The 13,160-nt window shown below is 44.4% G+C and overlaps 1 protein-coding gene and 1 non-coding gene across 7 annotated transcripts in view; one reads left to right on the top strand and one right to left on the bottom strand.

Moving 5' to 3' along the window:
• The window catches only part of TSC22D1 (TSC22 domain family member 1), a 149,466-nt gene that overhangs the window by 122,460 nt on the left and 13,846 nt on the right, over positions 1-13,160 (top strand). The gene's annotated exons all lie outside the window — the stretch shown is intronic.
• Positions 12,626-12,744, bottom strand: LOC118154081 (5S ribosomal RNA). Its single transcript, XR_004744009.1, has one exon. It is a non-coding gene; the product is annotated as a 5S ribosomal RNA (ribosomal RNA).

Below are 13,160 nucleotides of genomic sequence, written 5' to 3'. Positions count from 1 at the left end.
AGTGGTCTCTGGACTTGATTTACCACTTGCTTAGGTTTCAACTTGATGAATTACCATCTTTTTTCCAGCTTTGAAAAACTATGGAAATGGACATCTCTCTTATATTTACTCTATCCTTATGTGTTTAAAGCTGGATTCTCATCTCTCTCGTGGTGTGTAGGTAGAAATACAGATAAACGAGTGTGTTCAGTCCACGATATTTAGTCAGAGAAGTAGCTTTAAATAGCTCTGTAATAAAGTCCCTATGAGATTAATTCTCATGGCTTCGTCAAACTGTCCAAAGCAAGACTCAGAAGAGAGCTCTCATTGCATTTCTAGTGCTTAAGCTTTGTAAGCAAATGATTCTACAGAAGGACCTGACTCATTTGTACTTCCAGACAGGAAAAGTTTTTATTGAAAGGTGAAAAACGTCCCAAAATAACCCTTGAAGAAACTAGTTTAGAATGTAAAGTGACATTAATACATGCCGCTCTGAAGTGCAGTAACAGTGCTTCTTGAACGCGCCGTGTTCCGTGATGATGGTCGCAGTAAACATGCTTCTTTACAGAGAAGAGGACCTTTCAGAACGCCAGGACAGAAAGAGTGAGAAAGGTCTCTTGTGTCACAGGTCGGTTGCTGCGCGGTCCTGGGACGCATCACGCTGTCTGCACTTGGTTGGGACTCTGGAATACAGCATTTCCTCTTGCTGGAAAATTTTCTCTCTGCTGGAAAACTTCTTCCATGACTGATCCCATTGTCTCTTTCAGGTCTTTCCTCAAAACTCAGTTTCTCAGGGAGTCATTCCTTGACGGCTAGCTAAAATTTTATCCTCTCTGATCTTTTATCGCTGCTTCTGTTGTTTGATTTGTCTCCTGGGTACCTGTACTTATCTCATATACTATATATGTACTTATTTGTCTTGTTCACTTTTTCAACCCCACTTGAATGTAAGTTTCAGGAAGACAGAGACTGTTGTCCATTTTCTTCATACTGAATCCCCGGTGCCTAGAACAGTGCCTGACACAAAATGGATGTTCAACATGTATTTGTTGAATTTTCATTATTTTAATTTTTTTAATTAATTAATTTATTTTTTTTGGAGACGGAGTTTTGCTCTTGTTACCCAGGCTGGAGTGCAATGGCGCGATCTCGGCTCACCGCAACCTCCGCCTCCTGGGTTCAGGCAATTCTCCTGCCTCAGCCTCCTGAGTAGCTGGGATTACAGGCACGCGCCACCATGCCCAGCTAATTTTTTGTATTTTTAGTAGAGACGGGGTTTCACCATGTTGACCAGGATGGTCTCGATCTCTTGACCTCGTGATCCACCCGCCTCGGCCTCCCAAAGTGCTGGGATTACAGGCGTGAGCCACCGCGCCCAGCCTTCATTATTTTTAAAAAACAATTTCCAGTGACAAAACCAGTCCTGCAAGGGACTGAAAATTACTAAAACATGACGACATCTGTTACGTTAGAAGCGTGGAAATATGTTTTGCTTTTCACAGTGGTGATGAATATGACCTTATCAAGTCATATAACTCCTTCGTGCCTGGTTTCCTCCTCTGTATAAACAGAGGAGGTTTATAATAGTACCTAGACGAGGTGGTTATTGAAAGGGTTAAATGAGCTAATATGCATAACATGTAGAATAGGGATTGACATAAGTCTAACCAAGTATTTTCTGTTATTCTCATTACAATAATTATTGTTGGATACTTTCTACATGGGACACATTGGTAGATAAAATGGAAAAACAAAACAAAACTTCTGCCTTTTTCTAGCATGATTTAGTGGAGGAAGGAAGCCAATAAGCATATGAACAAAGTAGATGGGAATGATTACAGGCTAGAGAAGAACTGCCCCTCGTGTGTGGGTAGAGGATGAGGAGGAGCATGAAGGTTTCAGTGGTGTTGATGAGGTTCTTAGTTTAGTGGTGGGTTTGTGGGTGTCTGTTCTGTTATGCTTCCTAACTTCCATATATGTTGTTACATATGTTTACATAATTTAAATACTTCCAAGTATACTTCAGTGTTTAAACAGGTTAATCACTAATTTAATTTAGTTGTCCTGATTAGGTGAGAAACTTGGTTTTAAAGAAAACCTCTTCGTGTAACGTAACTGGTCTCCCCTGCTGTCCCCTCCCCCAATTTAATTTATTAAGGACAAAGTTTTTTTATAATTAACTCTGTTTTTACTCACAATACATATTTGAAGTATTCAGTTTTATGTAGTTGTGCAGAATTATCCTAACTTGGGTTAAGTAGTAGGTGATGGAACTTACGCTTTGCCACTAACACCATTTTAATGGCCTTGGCTTGTTTTATTCAACATAATGCGACTGAATTTTTAAATACATGTAGTATTTAATTTGGGTAATGGAAAAAGGAATTGATTCCCTCTACACCACTCTAAATTAGTCATTTATATTTTAATTTTACCATCAAACCAATGCAAAATCATTAAGTAGAAGTGAAGCATCTTCAGTGAAGAGCATTTTTATATTAGAAACACAAATGTGTTAAATCTGTATATTTTATACGGATACAGATTTTATAAGTCTGCATATTTTAGGTATAGATTGTCGGATACAGATTTTATAAGTCTGCATATTTTCGGTATAGATTGTCGGATACAGATTTTATAAGTCTGCATATTTTAGGTATAGATTGTCTGAAGGTGTCTAGCCATGATGACTAGAAATAGCATTTACTATTTCCAGGATAGGTGTCCATTTTGAATTGCATATTTCTGAAGTGTCTAGAAATAGCCCACTCTGGTTCTGCTAGATTATTATTGAGTCACGCACACCCTGCACCAGAGCCAACTGACTTGAGTTTGGATCTTGGCTCCGCCGTTTATTAAACATTGCGTCTCCTTGGGTAAGTTGTCTGACCACTCTGAGACTTATATGTTAACGCATCAAGTAATAAATACATACAAAGATTTAAACAGTTTTCGTCTAGTTTTGATCAACTTACAGTAAACGCAGAACTGAAATCTACTGAGAGTCCTAATTTGAAAATTTTGGGGGTTCCCTGTTGGGTTTGGCAGGTTGTGCTGCTGTGTTTGTAACTCGCACATTTAAAAAATGGACTTTGGTACACTGATAGTCACGCATATGTTTATGCAAAAAAGAAGTTACATTAAGCAGAATCCACACTGCTGGGCAGAGGAGGATTGGCTACTATGTGGAGTCAAGTGAGCTGTCAGTTTGCATTGAAACGAAATCCTTAAGGTTGTATTAACTTAAAAGAACAATCTGGGTCACGTAAACACATTCAGAGGAGAAAGTTAAAGGGAGACACTGGTGTCTTGGAGGCGAACTACAGTTCGCTAAGATAATTTTACCTCTTTTAAATCAATGCTGACAAAAAAACCCGAGTAGTTACTAACTACCGAAAACATACATTCTAATTAACTGCAAAATCTCTTTTTCAGTCTGTGAGACTGTGGGTTCAGAGCCTGGTGAAACATGAGCGGAAAAACCAACTTGTTAGCGTTTTGAAAACAAGAGTTTCATTGGAACGGGGGAAGTGAACGGTAACTTCTCATCTTGTAAAAAGAGGGAAAACCTCTAAGGCCAGAAGCACCAAGGGTATGGCATTGTTTGGTTTCAGCCAAGCACTTACCTTTCCAACCTTCTAGAGTGAATATTATGCCTCGATTTAGTCTCTTCATTGTGTTCTTACTCCACACAGGCAGGTTTGATCTCTCCCCAACTCTCACTGGGGTCCCTGGCTGTTCCCAGCTCCGGTATGGCCTATGGGTGGTGGCCCCTGGTCACTCAGTAGCCGTCGGTACTGTGGGGGCATCACCAGGCTGTTGGAAGGGAAGCAGACCCTCCTAGAGTGCAGCCAGGTCGCTTTGTAAGACATACTCACCCCTCCCCAGGAGTAAGTAGCCCAGTGAGGCCATGAGGACAGTGGTGGCGGGGGGCCTGTGAAGTGCAGAGGCCCCGGGCTCCCCGTGCTCCCCGTGCTCCCCGTGCTCCCCATGCTCAGGCTCTGGGGGAAGCGGCAAATATGACTGCCCTCAGCCTAGTGCCCACTGTAGGGTGTCACCCCACACATCAGGGAGAGGGCAGGCACAGAGGAGGCTGCAAACTTCAAGTAGACTTTTTAACTTTAAAACGAAGAAAAGAATGGTACCTACTGCCTCAGAGCAGTAAGGACTAAATGGGTGTGAGTGTACAGTGTTGTTTTTCGAGTAGTTGCTACCGACTCTGCCCTCCTTTTCGCTGCACAGTGGGGCTGCTTTACAACGTCTCACTTAAGTTCCAGTACTTGTTACTTCTGGACACTTAACCTTATTTGGGTCCTTAAGACTTAGTTCTGTTATTTGGTAGCTTTATATCGTGTTTTGTTCAACGTTCTCCTCTCTGTCAAGTCAGACTAAGCTTGTGTCTCTGGCTGTTTGGAATGGACATGGGAGGACTGGTTTGCTTCCGTCTATATCTTCCCCCTGCCTGCTTTCCTGACTCAACAAGTCCTTGATGTGGAGCCTCCGCATGAGTGGAAAGGACAGGGGTGTCCCTGATAGGCAGCCTCTCCTCGGTCAGCCATGGCGGATGTCGTATTTGCGATTGGTGTGATAGACATGGGCATGTGGTGGCCCCACAGGTAAGGGCCTGTGCCCCCTGTAGCTCACTGGGGTCTCCTCAGCCTCTTCCACAGTGCAGCCTAATCTCACAGTTGACCCCCAGCTGGTGGCTTCATGCTGTATTCTTCTGGATCCCCTCCAGAGCCACTTGCTCAAAGTCTCAGTTCACTGGGGAGAATATGCATGTCAGGCTTATTTTTATTTCTCCTAATAACTGCTGGTAACTGCTCAGTTGACCAACCCTTTCACTCTGGGAGCAGCCTTCCTTACTAGCATGTCAACCCATTTCCATCACTTTCCAGTTAATTTTGGTCATTTAAACATTCACTTAACATTTTTTAAACACTCAGTTCTCTGCATTTTGAAATTTGACTCTCATGTCAGAATCAAAGCTCTCTTCTCTGCCCACTCTTTCCCTGAAAAGGAAAAAAAAGAACCCAGTCTGGTTATGGCACCTTGGAGTGGAGGCTGTTTTTGGCTCTCACATGCGTCCCTCCCTCTTGGCACTAGCAGTGTGCTGTGGCATGGAGGTGGGAAGGAGGAACCAAGGGACAGAGTCTGTGGTGACCGCTGCAGTGTCCCGCTTCTGTCACGGCTGCAGCTGCCGTCTGTCCACCTCTGTCTAATGGACTGTTGGCTCATTCTGTGAGGCTGCCATCCCACATGGGCTTTCTCGAAGGACACATTTGCTGGCTTTTTGGAGGACCCATAGGGTGCTTGGCATTGGAGAGCCGACCTGATCCCTTCATTTCCCCACTCCCTCCACTGTTAAATCGCTTTCACTGTCTTGGTGTCCTCATCTGGCAGAGGCTACTCTCCCATTCAAGGTTCTTGCAAATGCCTCAAGCCTAGCCCCCTTGTGCAGTGTCCACCGGACTCACAGAAAACTCAGGTGTCTTTGCCGTGCCAAACGGCTGCCCCAATGCCTGTGACCGCCCAGCTCCACCGTCTCTTTCCTCTGTGGGTTCCTGAGGCGATCTCATCCACTCCCAGGGAGATTTACTGCTGCCTGACAACTTCCCAGCATTTTCTTATGCCCGACGTCCCCTGAGTTTCCAAACCGTATTTCCCACTGCCTGGTAAGTCCTATCAATGCCGTATCCCAGAACCAGTTCACTCCCCTTAGCTCACCGTGTTATTCTGGTTAATGGCATCGCCTTCCACCATTCACGTCATCTAGAAACCAGCGAGGCATCCTGCCTCCCTGACCTCACACAAGCCCGTTGTGTCAGCTCTATGTCCTAATGTCTGTAAATCCATCCCACCTTTCTGTCTCCCCTTTGCTCCTCGGCTCTCCTTATTTCCTTCCTTTTACCCCCAGTTACACCTCCTGTAGTCCTGTACATTGTGGTCAGAGTGCGCTTGTTAAAACACAAATCCTGTTGCATCATTTGCCTGCTTTAAACTCGTGTGTGGACCCCCATTGCCCTCAGACTAAAGTCCCTTCTCCATCATATGGCCCTTGAGGCTCCAGCCTGTCTTAAACTTTTTCCTTTTACTGCCTCCCTCTGTACCGCCCACTACTCACCCCCGGCTTCCTGTTCCCTGGCCACACTCAGCTACTGAGAGGTCCAAACTCAGCTGCCACTTCATGACCCCGGCTTTTGCCTGGTCCCTGCTCGTTCATGGAGCATTCTCACTGCTGGTCCCCGCTCGTTCATGGAGCGTCTCACTGCTGGTCCCCGCTCGTTCATGGAGCGTTCTCACTGCTGGTCCCTGCTCCTTCATGGAGTGTCTCACTGCTGGTCCCTGCTCGTTCATGGAGCGTTCTCATTGCTGGTCCCCGCTCGTTCATGGAGCGTTCTCACTGCTGGTCCCCGCTCGTTCATGGAAAGTTCTCGTTGCCTGGTCCCTGCTCGTTCATGGAGCGTTCTCACTGCTGGTCCCTGCTCGTTCATGGAGCGTCTCATTGCTGGTCCCTGCTCGTTCATGGAGCGTTCTCATTGCTGGTCCCTGCTCGTTCATGGAGCGTTCTCACTGCTGGTCCCTGCTCGTTCATGGAGCGTCTCATTGCTGGTCCCCGCTCGTTCATGGAGCGTTCTCACTGCTGGTCCCTGCTCGTTCATGGAGCGTTCTCACTGCTGGTCCCTGCTCGTTCATGGAGCGTCTCATTGCCGGTCCCTGCTCGTTCATGGAGAGTTCTCATTGCTGGTCCCCGCTCGTTCATGGAGCGTTCTCATTGCTGGTCCCCGCTCGTTCGTGGAGAGTCTCATTGCTGGTCCCTGCTCATTCATGGAGAGTTCTCATTGCTGGTCCCTGCTCGTTCATGGAAAGTTCTCGTTGCCTGGTCCCTGCTCGTTCATGGAGCGTTCTCACTGCTGGTCCCCGCTCGTTCATGGAAAGTTCTCGTTGCCTGGTCCCTGCTCGTTCATGGAGCGTTCTCACTGCTGGTCCCTGCTCGTTCATGGAGTGTCTCATTGCTGGTCCCTGCTCGTTCATGGAGAGTTCTCACTGCTGGTCCCTGCTCGTTCATGGAGCGTCTCACTGCTGGTCCCTGCTCGTTCATGGAGCGTCTCATTGCCGGTCCCTGCTCGTTCATGGAGCGTTCTCACTGCTGGTCCCCGCTCGTTCATGGAGCGTCTCATTGCCGGTCCCTGCTCGTTCATGGAGAGTTCTCATTGCTGGTCCCCGCTCGTTCATGGAGCGTTCTCACTGCTGGTCCCCGCTCGTTCATGGAGCGTTCTCATTGCCGGTCCCTGCTCGTTCGTGGAGAGTCTCACTGCTGGTCCCCGCTCGTTCGTGGAGTGTTCTCACTGCTGGGCCCCGCTCGTTCATGGAGAGTTCTCACTGCTGGTCCCTGCTCGTTCATGGAGAGTTCTCACTGCTGGTCCCCGCTCGTTCGTGGAGTGTTCTCACTGCTGGTCCCTGCTCGTTCATGGAGCGTTCTCATTGCTGGTCCCCGCTCGTTCATGGAGAGTTCTCATTGCTGGTCCCCGCTCGTTCATGGAGCGTCTCATTGCTGGTCCCCGCTCGTTCGTGGAGAGTCTCACTGCTGGTCCCCGCTCGTTCATGGAGCGTTCTCATTGCTGGTCCCTGCTCGTTCATGGAGCGTCTCATTGCTGGTCCCCGCTCGTTCATGGAGAGTTCTCATTGCTGGTCCCCGCTCGTTCATGGAGCGTTCTCACTGCTGGTCCCCGCTCGTTCATGGAGCGTCTCATTGCTGGTCCCCGCTCGTTCATGGAGAGTTCTCATTGCTGGTCCCCGCTCGTTCATGGAGCGTTCTCATTGCTGGTCCCTGCTCGTTCATGGAGCGTCTCATTGCTGGTCCCCGCTCGTTCATGGAGAGTTCTCATTGCTGGTCCCTGCTCGTTCATGGAGAGTTCTCATTGCTGGTCCCCGCTCGTTCATGGAGCGTCTCACTGCCTGGTCCCTGCTCATTCATGGAGCATCTCATTGCTGGTCCCCGCTCGTTCATGGAGCGTTCTCATTGCTGGTCCCTGCTCGTTCGTGGAGAGTTCTCGTTGCCTGGTCCTTATCCGTTCATGGAACGTTCTCATTGCTGGTCCCTACTCGTTCGTGGAGCGTTCTCATTCTCTTCGTGCCCTGTGGTCGAACTGGACAACTCCTATTTGGTTTTCAACATCCAGGGGTTAAGTCTTCTGCTCTCAGAAACACCCCCAGGCTGCTATCTGCTAGCCACCATTTTTCATATCCACTCAAATTATACCAAATATCGTATGTCTTTCTTTCCTTGCCCCTTGCAACTGCCCCCAAGTCACTAAAAGCAAGGATTGTGTCTCACTCATCTTGGTAACTATGGCGCCAAGCCTAAAGTTCCTGGCCTTTCAGTGTGCTCGTTGTTAAATAAATGCGAGTAAATCAATAAATGTCTCAAAGGCTAATGTATAGAAAATCTGTAAAATTCGAGTTTACGTCTTTCTAGCTGAGATGTATTACACCGACCATTTCTTTTACAGTAGTTGGCAGCAGATGTAAATGCTAAAAAGTGACCCTCATTGTCACTGTACATTTTCATTTCTTACCTCACTGTCCCCACTCAGCACTTGATTATTTTCATGTGTTGGCTTCTTACCCTTACTCGTGGATAAAGGAGGACATGGCAGTGTCAGAATCACACTAAGGAGATGATGTGGAAGGAGATCCAAGGTCATGACCACTAGGAGTAAAAATCCTGGGGGTATATTGAGACACCACAGAAGTTCTTAAAGTGCTGTGCTGCTGAAGCCATTTCTCCCATCCCCGGCCACAAGCCTTGGGGACACAGCCTGCCTGCCTTCTTATAAGTGGTTGTCACTGTCTTGCATCCACTTGGACTTCCTGTAACTCTTCATCTTGCAGCTCTTGAGGGCTTTGCAAGGAACTGCCAGGGATGATGAAAACACAGTTTGAAAATCTTCCTTAGGCACATTCGCTGAGTAATGTGTCTGTCGGCAGGTGTGGCTCTGTGTCTGTGGTGAGCCCCCTTCTCTGCTGGCACCTTGTCCCCGTGCCTGGAGAGCACCTTCTCAAACTGTAGACCTCCCTGGCACTGGAACTGATATGAGTGCCCCTGTCAGCCTGCCCAGCCTCAGAAAGGAAGCTGTGGAGAGCCGGTTCTCACGAGAGATCAGCATGTCCGCTCTAGACTAGGCCCAGAAACCGTGCATCCAGGCTGCCTGACTCATATGCTTTGGTTTCCACAGTCTCCCAGCTGGTTTCTTAATCTGTAAAATGGGTGGCTTTCGATGAAGACTGTGGCTCCACTGAGATCAGCAGAAGGGCGTTTCACTTTATGGTCCCTTTACTCTTCCGGCTCTGACACAAGTGTGAGTGCACGTGCACACACACACACACACACACACACACGGATATAGAATTTCTGGTCTGCACTTCTAGGGCACACCATATTGACTGAGCATTTGGTTCTATGCTCCATCCAACAGTCGATGAGGTAAACCCTGTACAAAGCACCTAATGCCTTTGAGCCTCCATTTCTAAACCTACAGAATAAGGAAATTAAATGGTTTTCAAGGTCCATTTTGCTTTAAAATTCTGAATAGATGAGAGGGTTAACGAAATCCTCAGACCCCATTTATGTCACAGAACTGCTGTCCCTGGAGGCCATCATATAGAAATGTGTACCTTGACGGAAGCAGAGGTATTTATTATAAACACACTGTGTTCCCAGCACACAGAGCCCATTTTGCCAATGTTAGTGCTCACCTAAGCCTGTACTACATTAGATGTTCTGTATCTCGGTAATGTCCTTCCATTTATCTTTACCTTTGTAAATACAACTGTAGTTGAGCTTCATCTGATTGTTTTAGGGTCACCGAGAGGCTGCCCCTCATGGCCCTAATGGCTCTGGATGCCTGACAAAGTGGCCAGTCCCTTAGTCTAGTTCCTACCGGCTCTTCCTTCAGGACCGCTTAATCGTTGCTTTTCTGGAATTTAACGGGAAAATTAGCTTAAAGTAACTAGTTATTTTTAAAAAGAGCTCAAAGCATCTATTTTTCATAGCTGTGCAAAAGCAAAAAAGAAATAATATTCATTTTTCACTTCATGCAAGAACCTCACTTGCATGAGGTTCTCGAAATAGAAAAGCATAATCAGGACAACTTTTCACTTCTTCAGATGTTTTATATAGAATATCGTTTGGCTTCTAAATCTGTCATTCCTTTTTTGTCTGTGGCTCCAGATTTTCATAATCTATCACTATTAAGCAGAAGTGGTAATTTATGAAAAAATTTGGGTTTGAAAAGCTTATTATTTTCATGAAGATAAAAAGTAAAATATGAATGTTAACCATTTAAGCCCTGTTGCTTAAGGGCACTGAGGGGAGGTGAGCCCATCTCTCTCCCACTGCAGTAGCTCCTCTTAAACAAAGTCTCCCTTACCATCTGAAAAAAAAGGCATTGGGTCTTCTTAGCATTATGGATATTCTTTTGGAATTAGTTATCTAAAATAAGGTGAAGACAGCCATGGGAAAACTAGAAATTGTTTTTAGAATTGTAACAATTTAAAAGTAATTATGTTTACAGAGAGAAATACAGAAAAAGCAATTTACAGAGGGTGCATGCATATGCTATACATAGGTGTATATAAATAAATAAGACTATTTGAATCTATTAGCATTTTGATAGGACTTTTAAAATTCTCGCACTTAAAGCAAGTATTTAATTTTTACAAATCCTTTAACACTAATATGGGATTTAGGAATGATGAATCACCAACAAACAACACTTCTAAGAACAAAGCAAAATTATAGTCAAAAAATTTAAGCCTAGCAATGCGTTTTTCGTAATGATAGAACAATTAGTTATATAGTAGGCATTTTCGGGTCTCTTCAATGAATGTATTTAAGTCCTTGTATTATATCTTTTAAAATAGTTTTTATTCCCTTGTTTCTTTCACTTTAACATGCTTTAAGTCAAAGTACTACATGTAGGCTGAGCGTAATGGCTCATGCCTATAATCTCAACACTTTGGAAGACCAAGGTGGGAGGGCTGCCTGAGCCCAGGAGTTCGAAATCAGCCTGGGCAACATGGCAAGACCCATCTCTATTTAAAACAAAATAAAAAAAGAATAGGTATCTAAAGTAGCCAAATTCACAAAAACAGAAATTACAGTAGCAGGTACCAAGGGCAGGAGAAGGGGGCAATGGGAAGGTATTTAATGGATGGCGTCAGGTCTGCAGATGAAAAAGCTCTGAAGATCTGTTTGACAGAATAACAGCATGCTCAGCACTGCTGAACTGTACATTTAAAAATGGTTAGGATGGTACATTTTATCATGTGCTTTTTACTACAATACCAAACGGTGCATGAAAATATAAAGGTCAGATAGAATTAACTTTAAAATTTAGCAGTTTCTTCTTTTTTTTTTTCATTCTTCCCAGCCTGCTACTTAGGGGCAGTCATTTTTCCATTTGTAAGATGTAATTTACATATGATAAAGTTTCCCTTTTTAGTATATAGTAAGACTGTTGTTTTTTTTGATTCAGGGGGTGCATGCACAGGTTCGTTACATGGGCATGTTACGTGATGCTGAGTTTTGGGGTTCTAATGGTCCTGCTGCCCGGGTGGTGAACATGGTACCTGATGGGTAGCCTTTCAGGCCTGGCTCCCGTCCCTCCCCACTTTTGGAGTCTCCAGTGTTTATTGTTTCCATCTTTGAGTTCTACATGTTTTGAAAAGCAGTGGGCATACCACCCTGCAATTGAGATATGTGATAGTTCCATCACCCACAACAATCTCCCCTCCCCTACCCCTACCCCAATGTTCTGGGAACTTCTGATCTGGTTTTTTGTCTGTCTCTATAGTTTTACCTTCTCTAGAATGTCTCATCAATAGAATCATATGGTTTGCAATCTTTGAGTGTGGCTTCTTTCTCTTACCATAATGTACCTGAGATTCATTCAGCTCGTTGTGTGTGTCAGTGGTCTGTTTCTTTCCGTTGCTGAGTGTTATTCCATTGTCTAGATGTGCCATGGTTTGATTATCCATTCTCCAGTTGAGTGACATTTGGTTTGTTTACAGTTTGGGATGATTAAAAATAAAGGCACTCTAAGCATTCATGTCTAGATTTTTGTGATAACATGTTTTCATTTCTCTTGGATAAATAAGTTGAATTGGGATTACTGGTTTTTATGGAAACTCTCTGTGTCTAACTTTATAAATAACTGCAAAACTATTCCTCAAAGTGGTCGGACCATTTTGCATTCCCAGCATCAATATGTGTGTTCCGATTTTTCTGCCTTCTTTTCAGCACTTTGTATCTTCAAGTTTAAAATTTAAATTATATTTTAGCTATTCTGATAGGTGTGTAGTGGTATATCATTATGGTTTTAATTTGCATTTCTCTAACAATTAATGGTGTTCAGCATTTTTTCCAGATGCTTATTTGCCATTTATATATCTCTGATAATGTGATAATTCATGTCTTTTGCCCATTTCTTTTATTAGGTTGTTTTCTTGTTATTGAGTTTTGAGTTCTTTATATATTCTGTATATATGTCCTTTATCAGATATGTGACTTACAGTATTTAATTCTGGTCTATAGTTTGTTTTTTCATTCTTGTAACATTATCTTTAAAAAAAAAAAAAAAAAAGCCTACAGCACCTGGTATTCCCAGGCGGTCTCCCATCCAAGTACTAACCAGGCCCAACCCTGCTTAGCTTCTGAGATCAGATGAGATCGGGCGTGTTCAGGGTGGGATAGATGTAGACTCTTGTAACATTATCTTTCAAAAAACAAGTTTTTCCTCATGGTAAAAGTCCAGTTTATCCATGTTTTGCTCCTATGGCTTGTGCTTTTGGTGTCTTACCTAAGAAATCTTTACTGGCTCAAGGTTTAAAAGATTTCTCTTATGTTTTCTTGTAGAAGTTTTATAGGTTGAGATTTTACATTTAGGTCTATGACCATTTTAAGTTAATATTTATTTTGGTATAAAGAATGGATCAAGTTGTGCTTTTTTTTTTGTTGTGCAGTTCTAATACCATTTGCAGAAGACTTTTTTCTGAATTAAATTGATCTACATATTTGTGGAAAATAAATTTGCTGTGTGTGTGTGTGTGTGTGTGTGTGTGTGTGTGTCTTTGACCTCTCTGTTTTGTTATGTTACTCTGTGTCTGTCCTTTTACCA

The sequence above is a fragment of the Callithrix jacchus genome, chromosome 5 (genome assembly GCF_049354715.1).
Source record: "Callithrix jacchus isolate 240 chromosome 5, calJac240_pri, whole genome shotgun sequence".
In the NCBI taxonomy this organism is placed as follows: Eukaryota; Metazoa; Chordata; class Mammalia; order Primates; family Cebidae; genus Callithrix; species Callithrix jacchus.
Note: the sequence above shows the minus strand (reverse complement) of the source record. Positions and strands in the feature narration are given on the sequence as shown.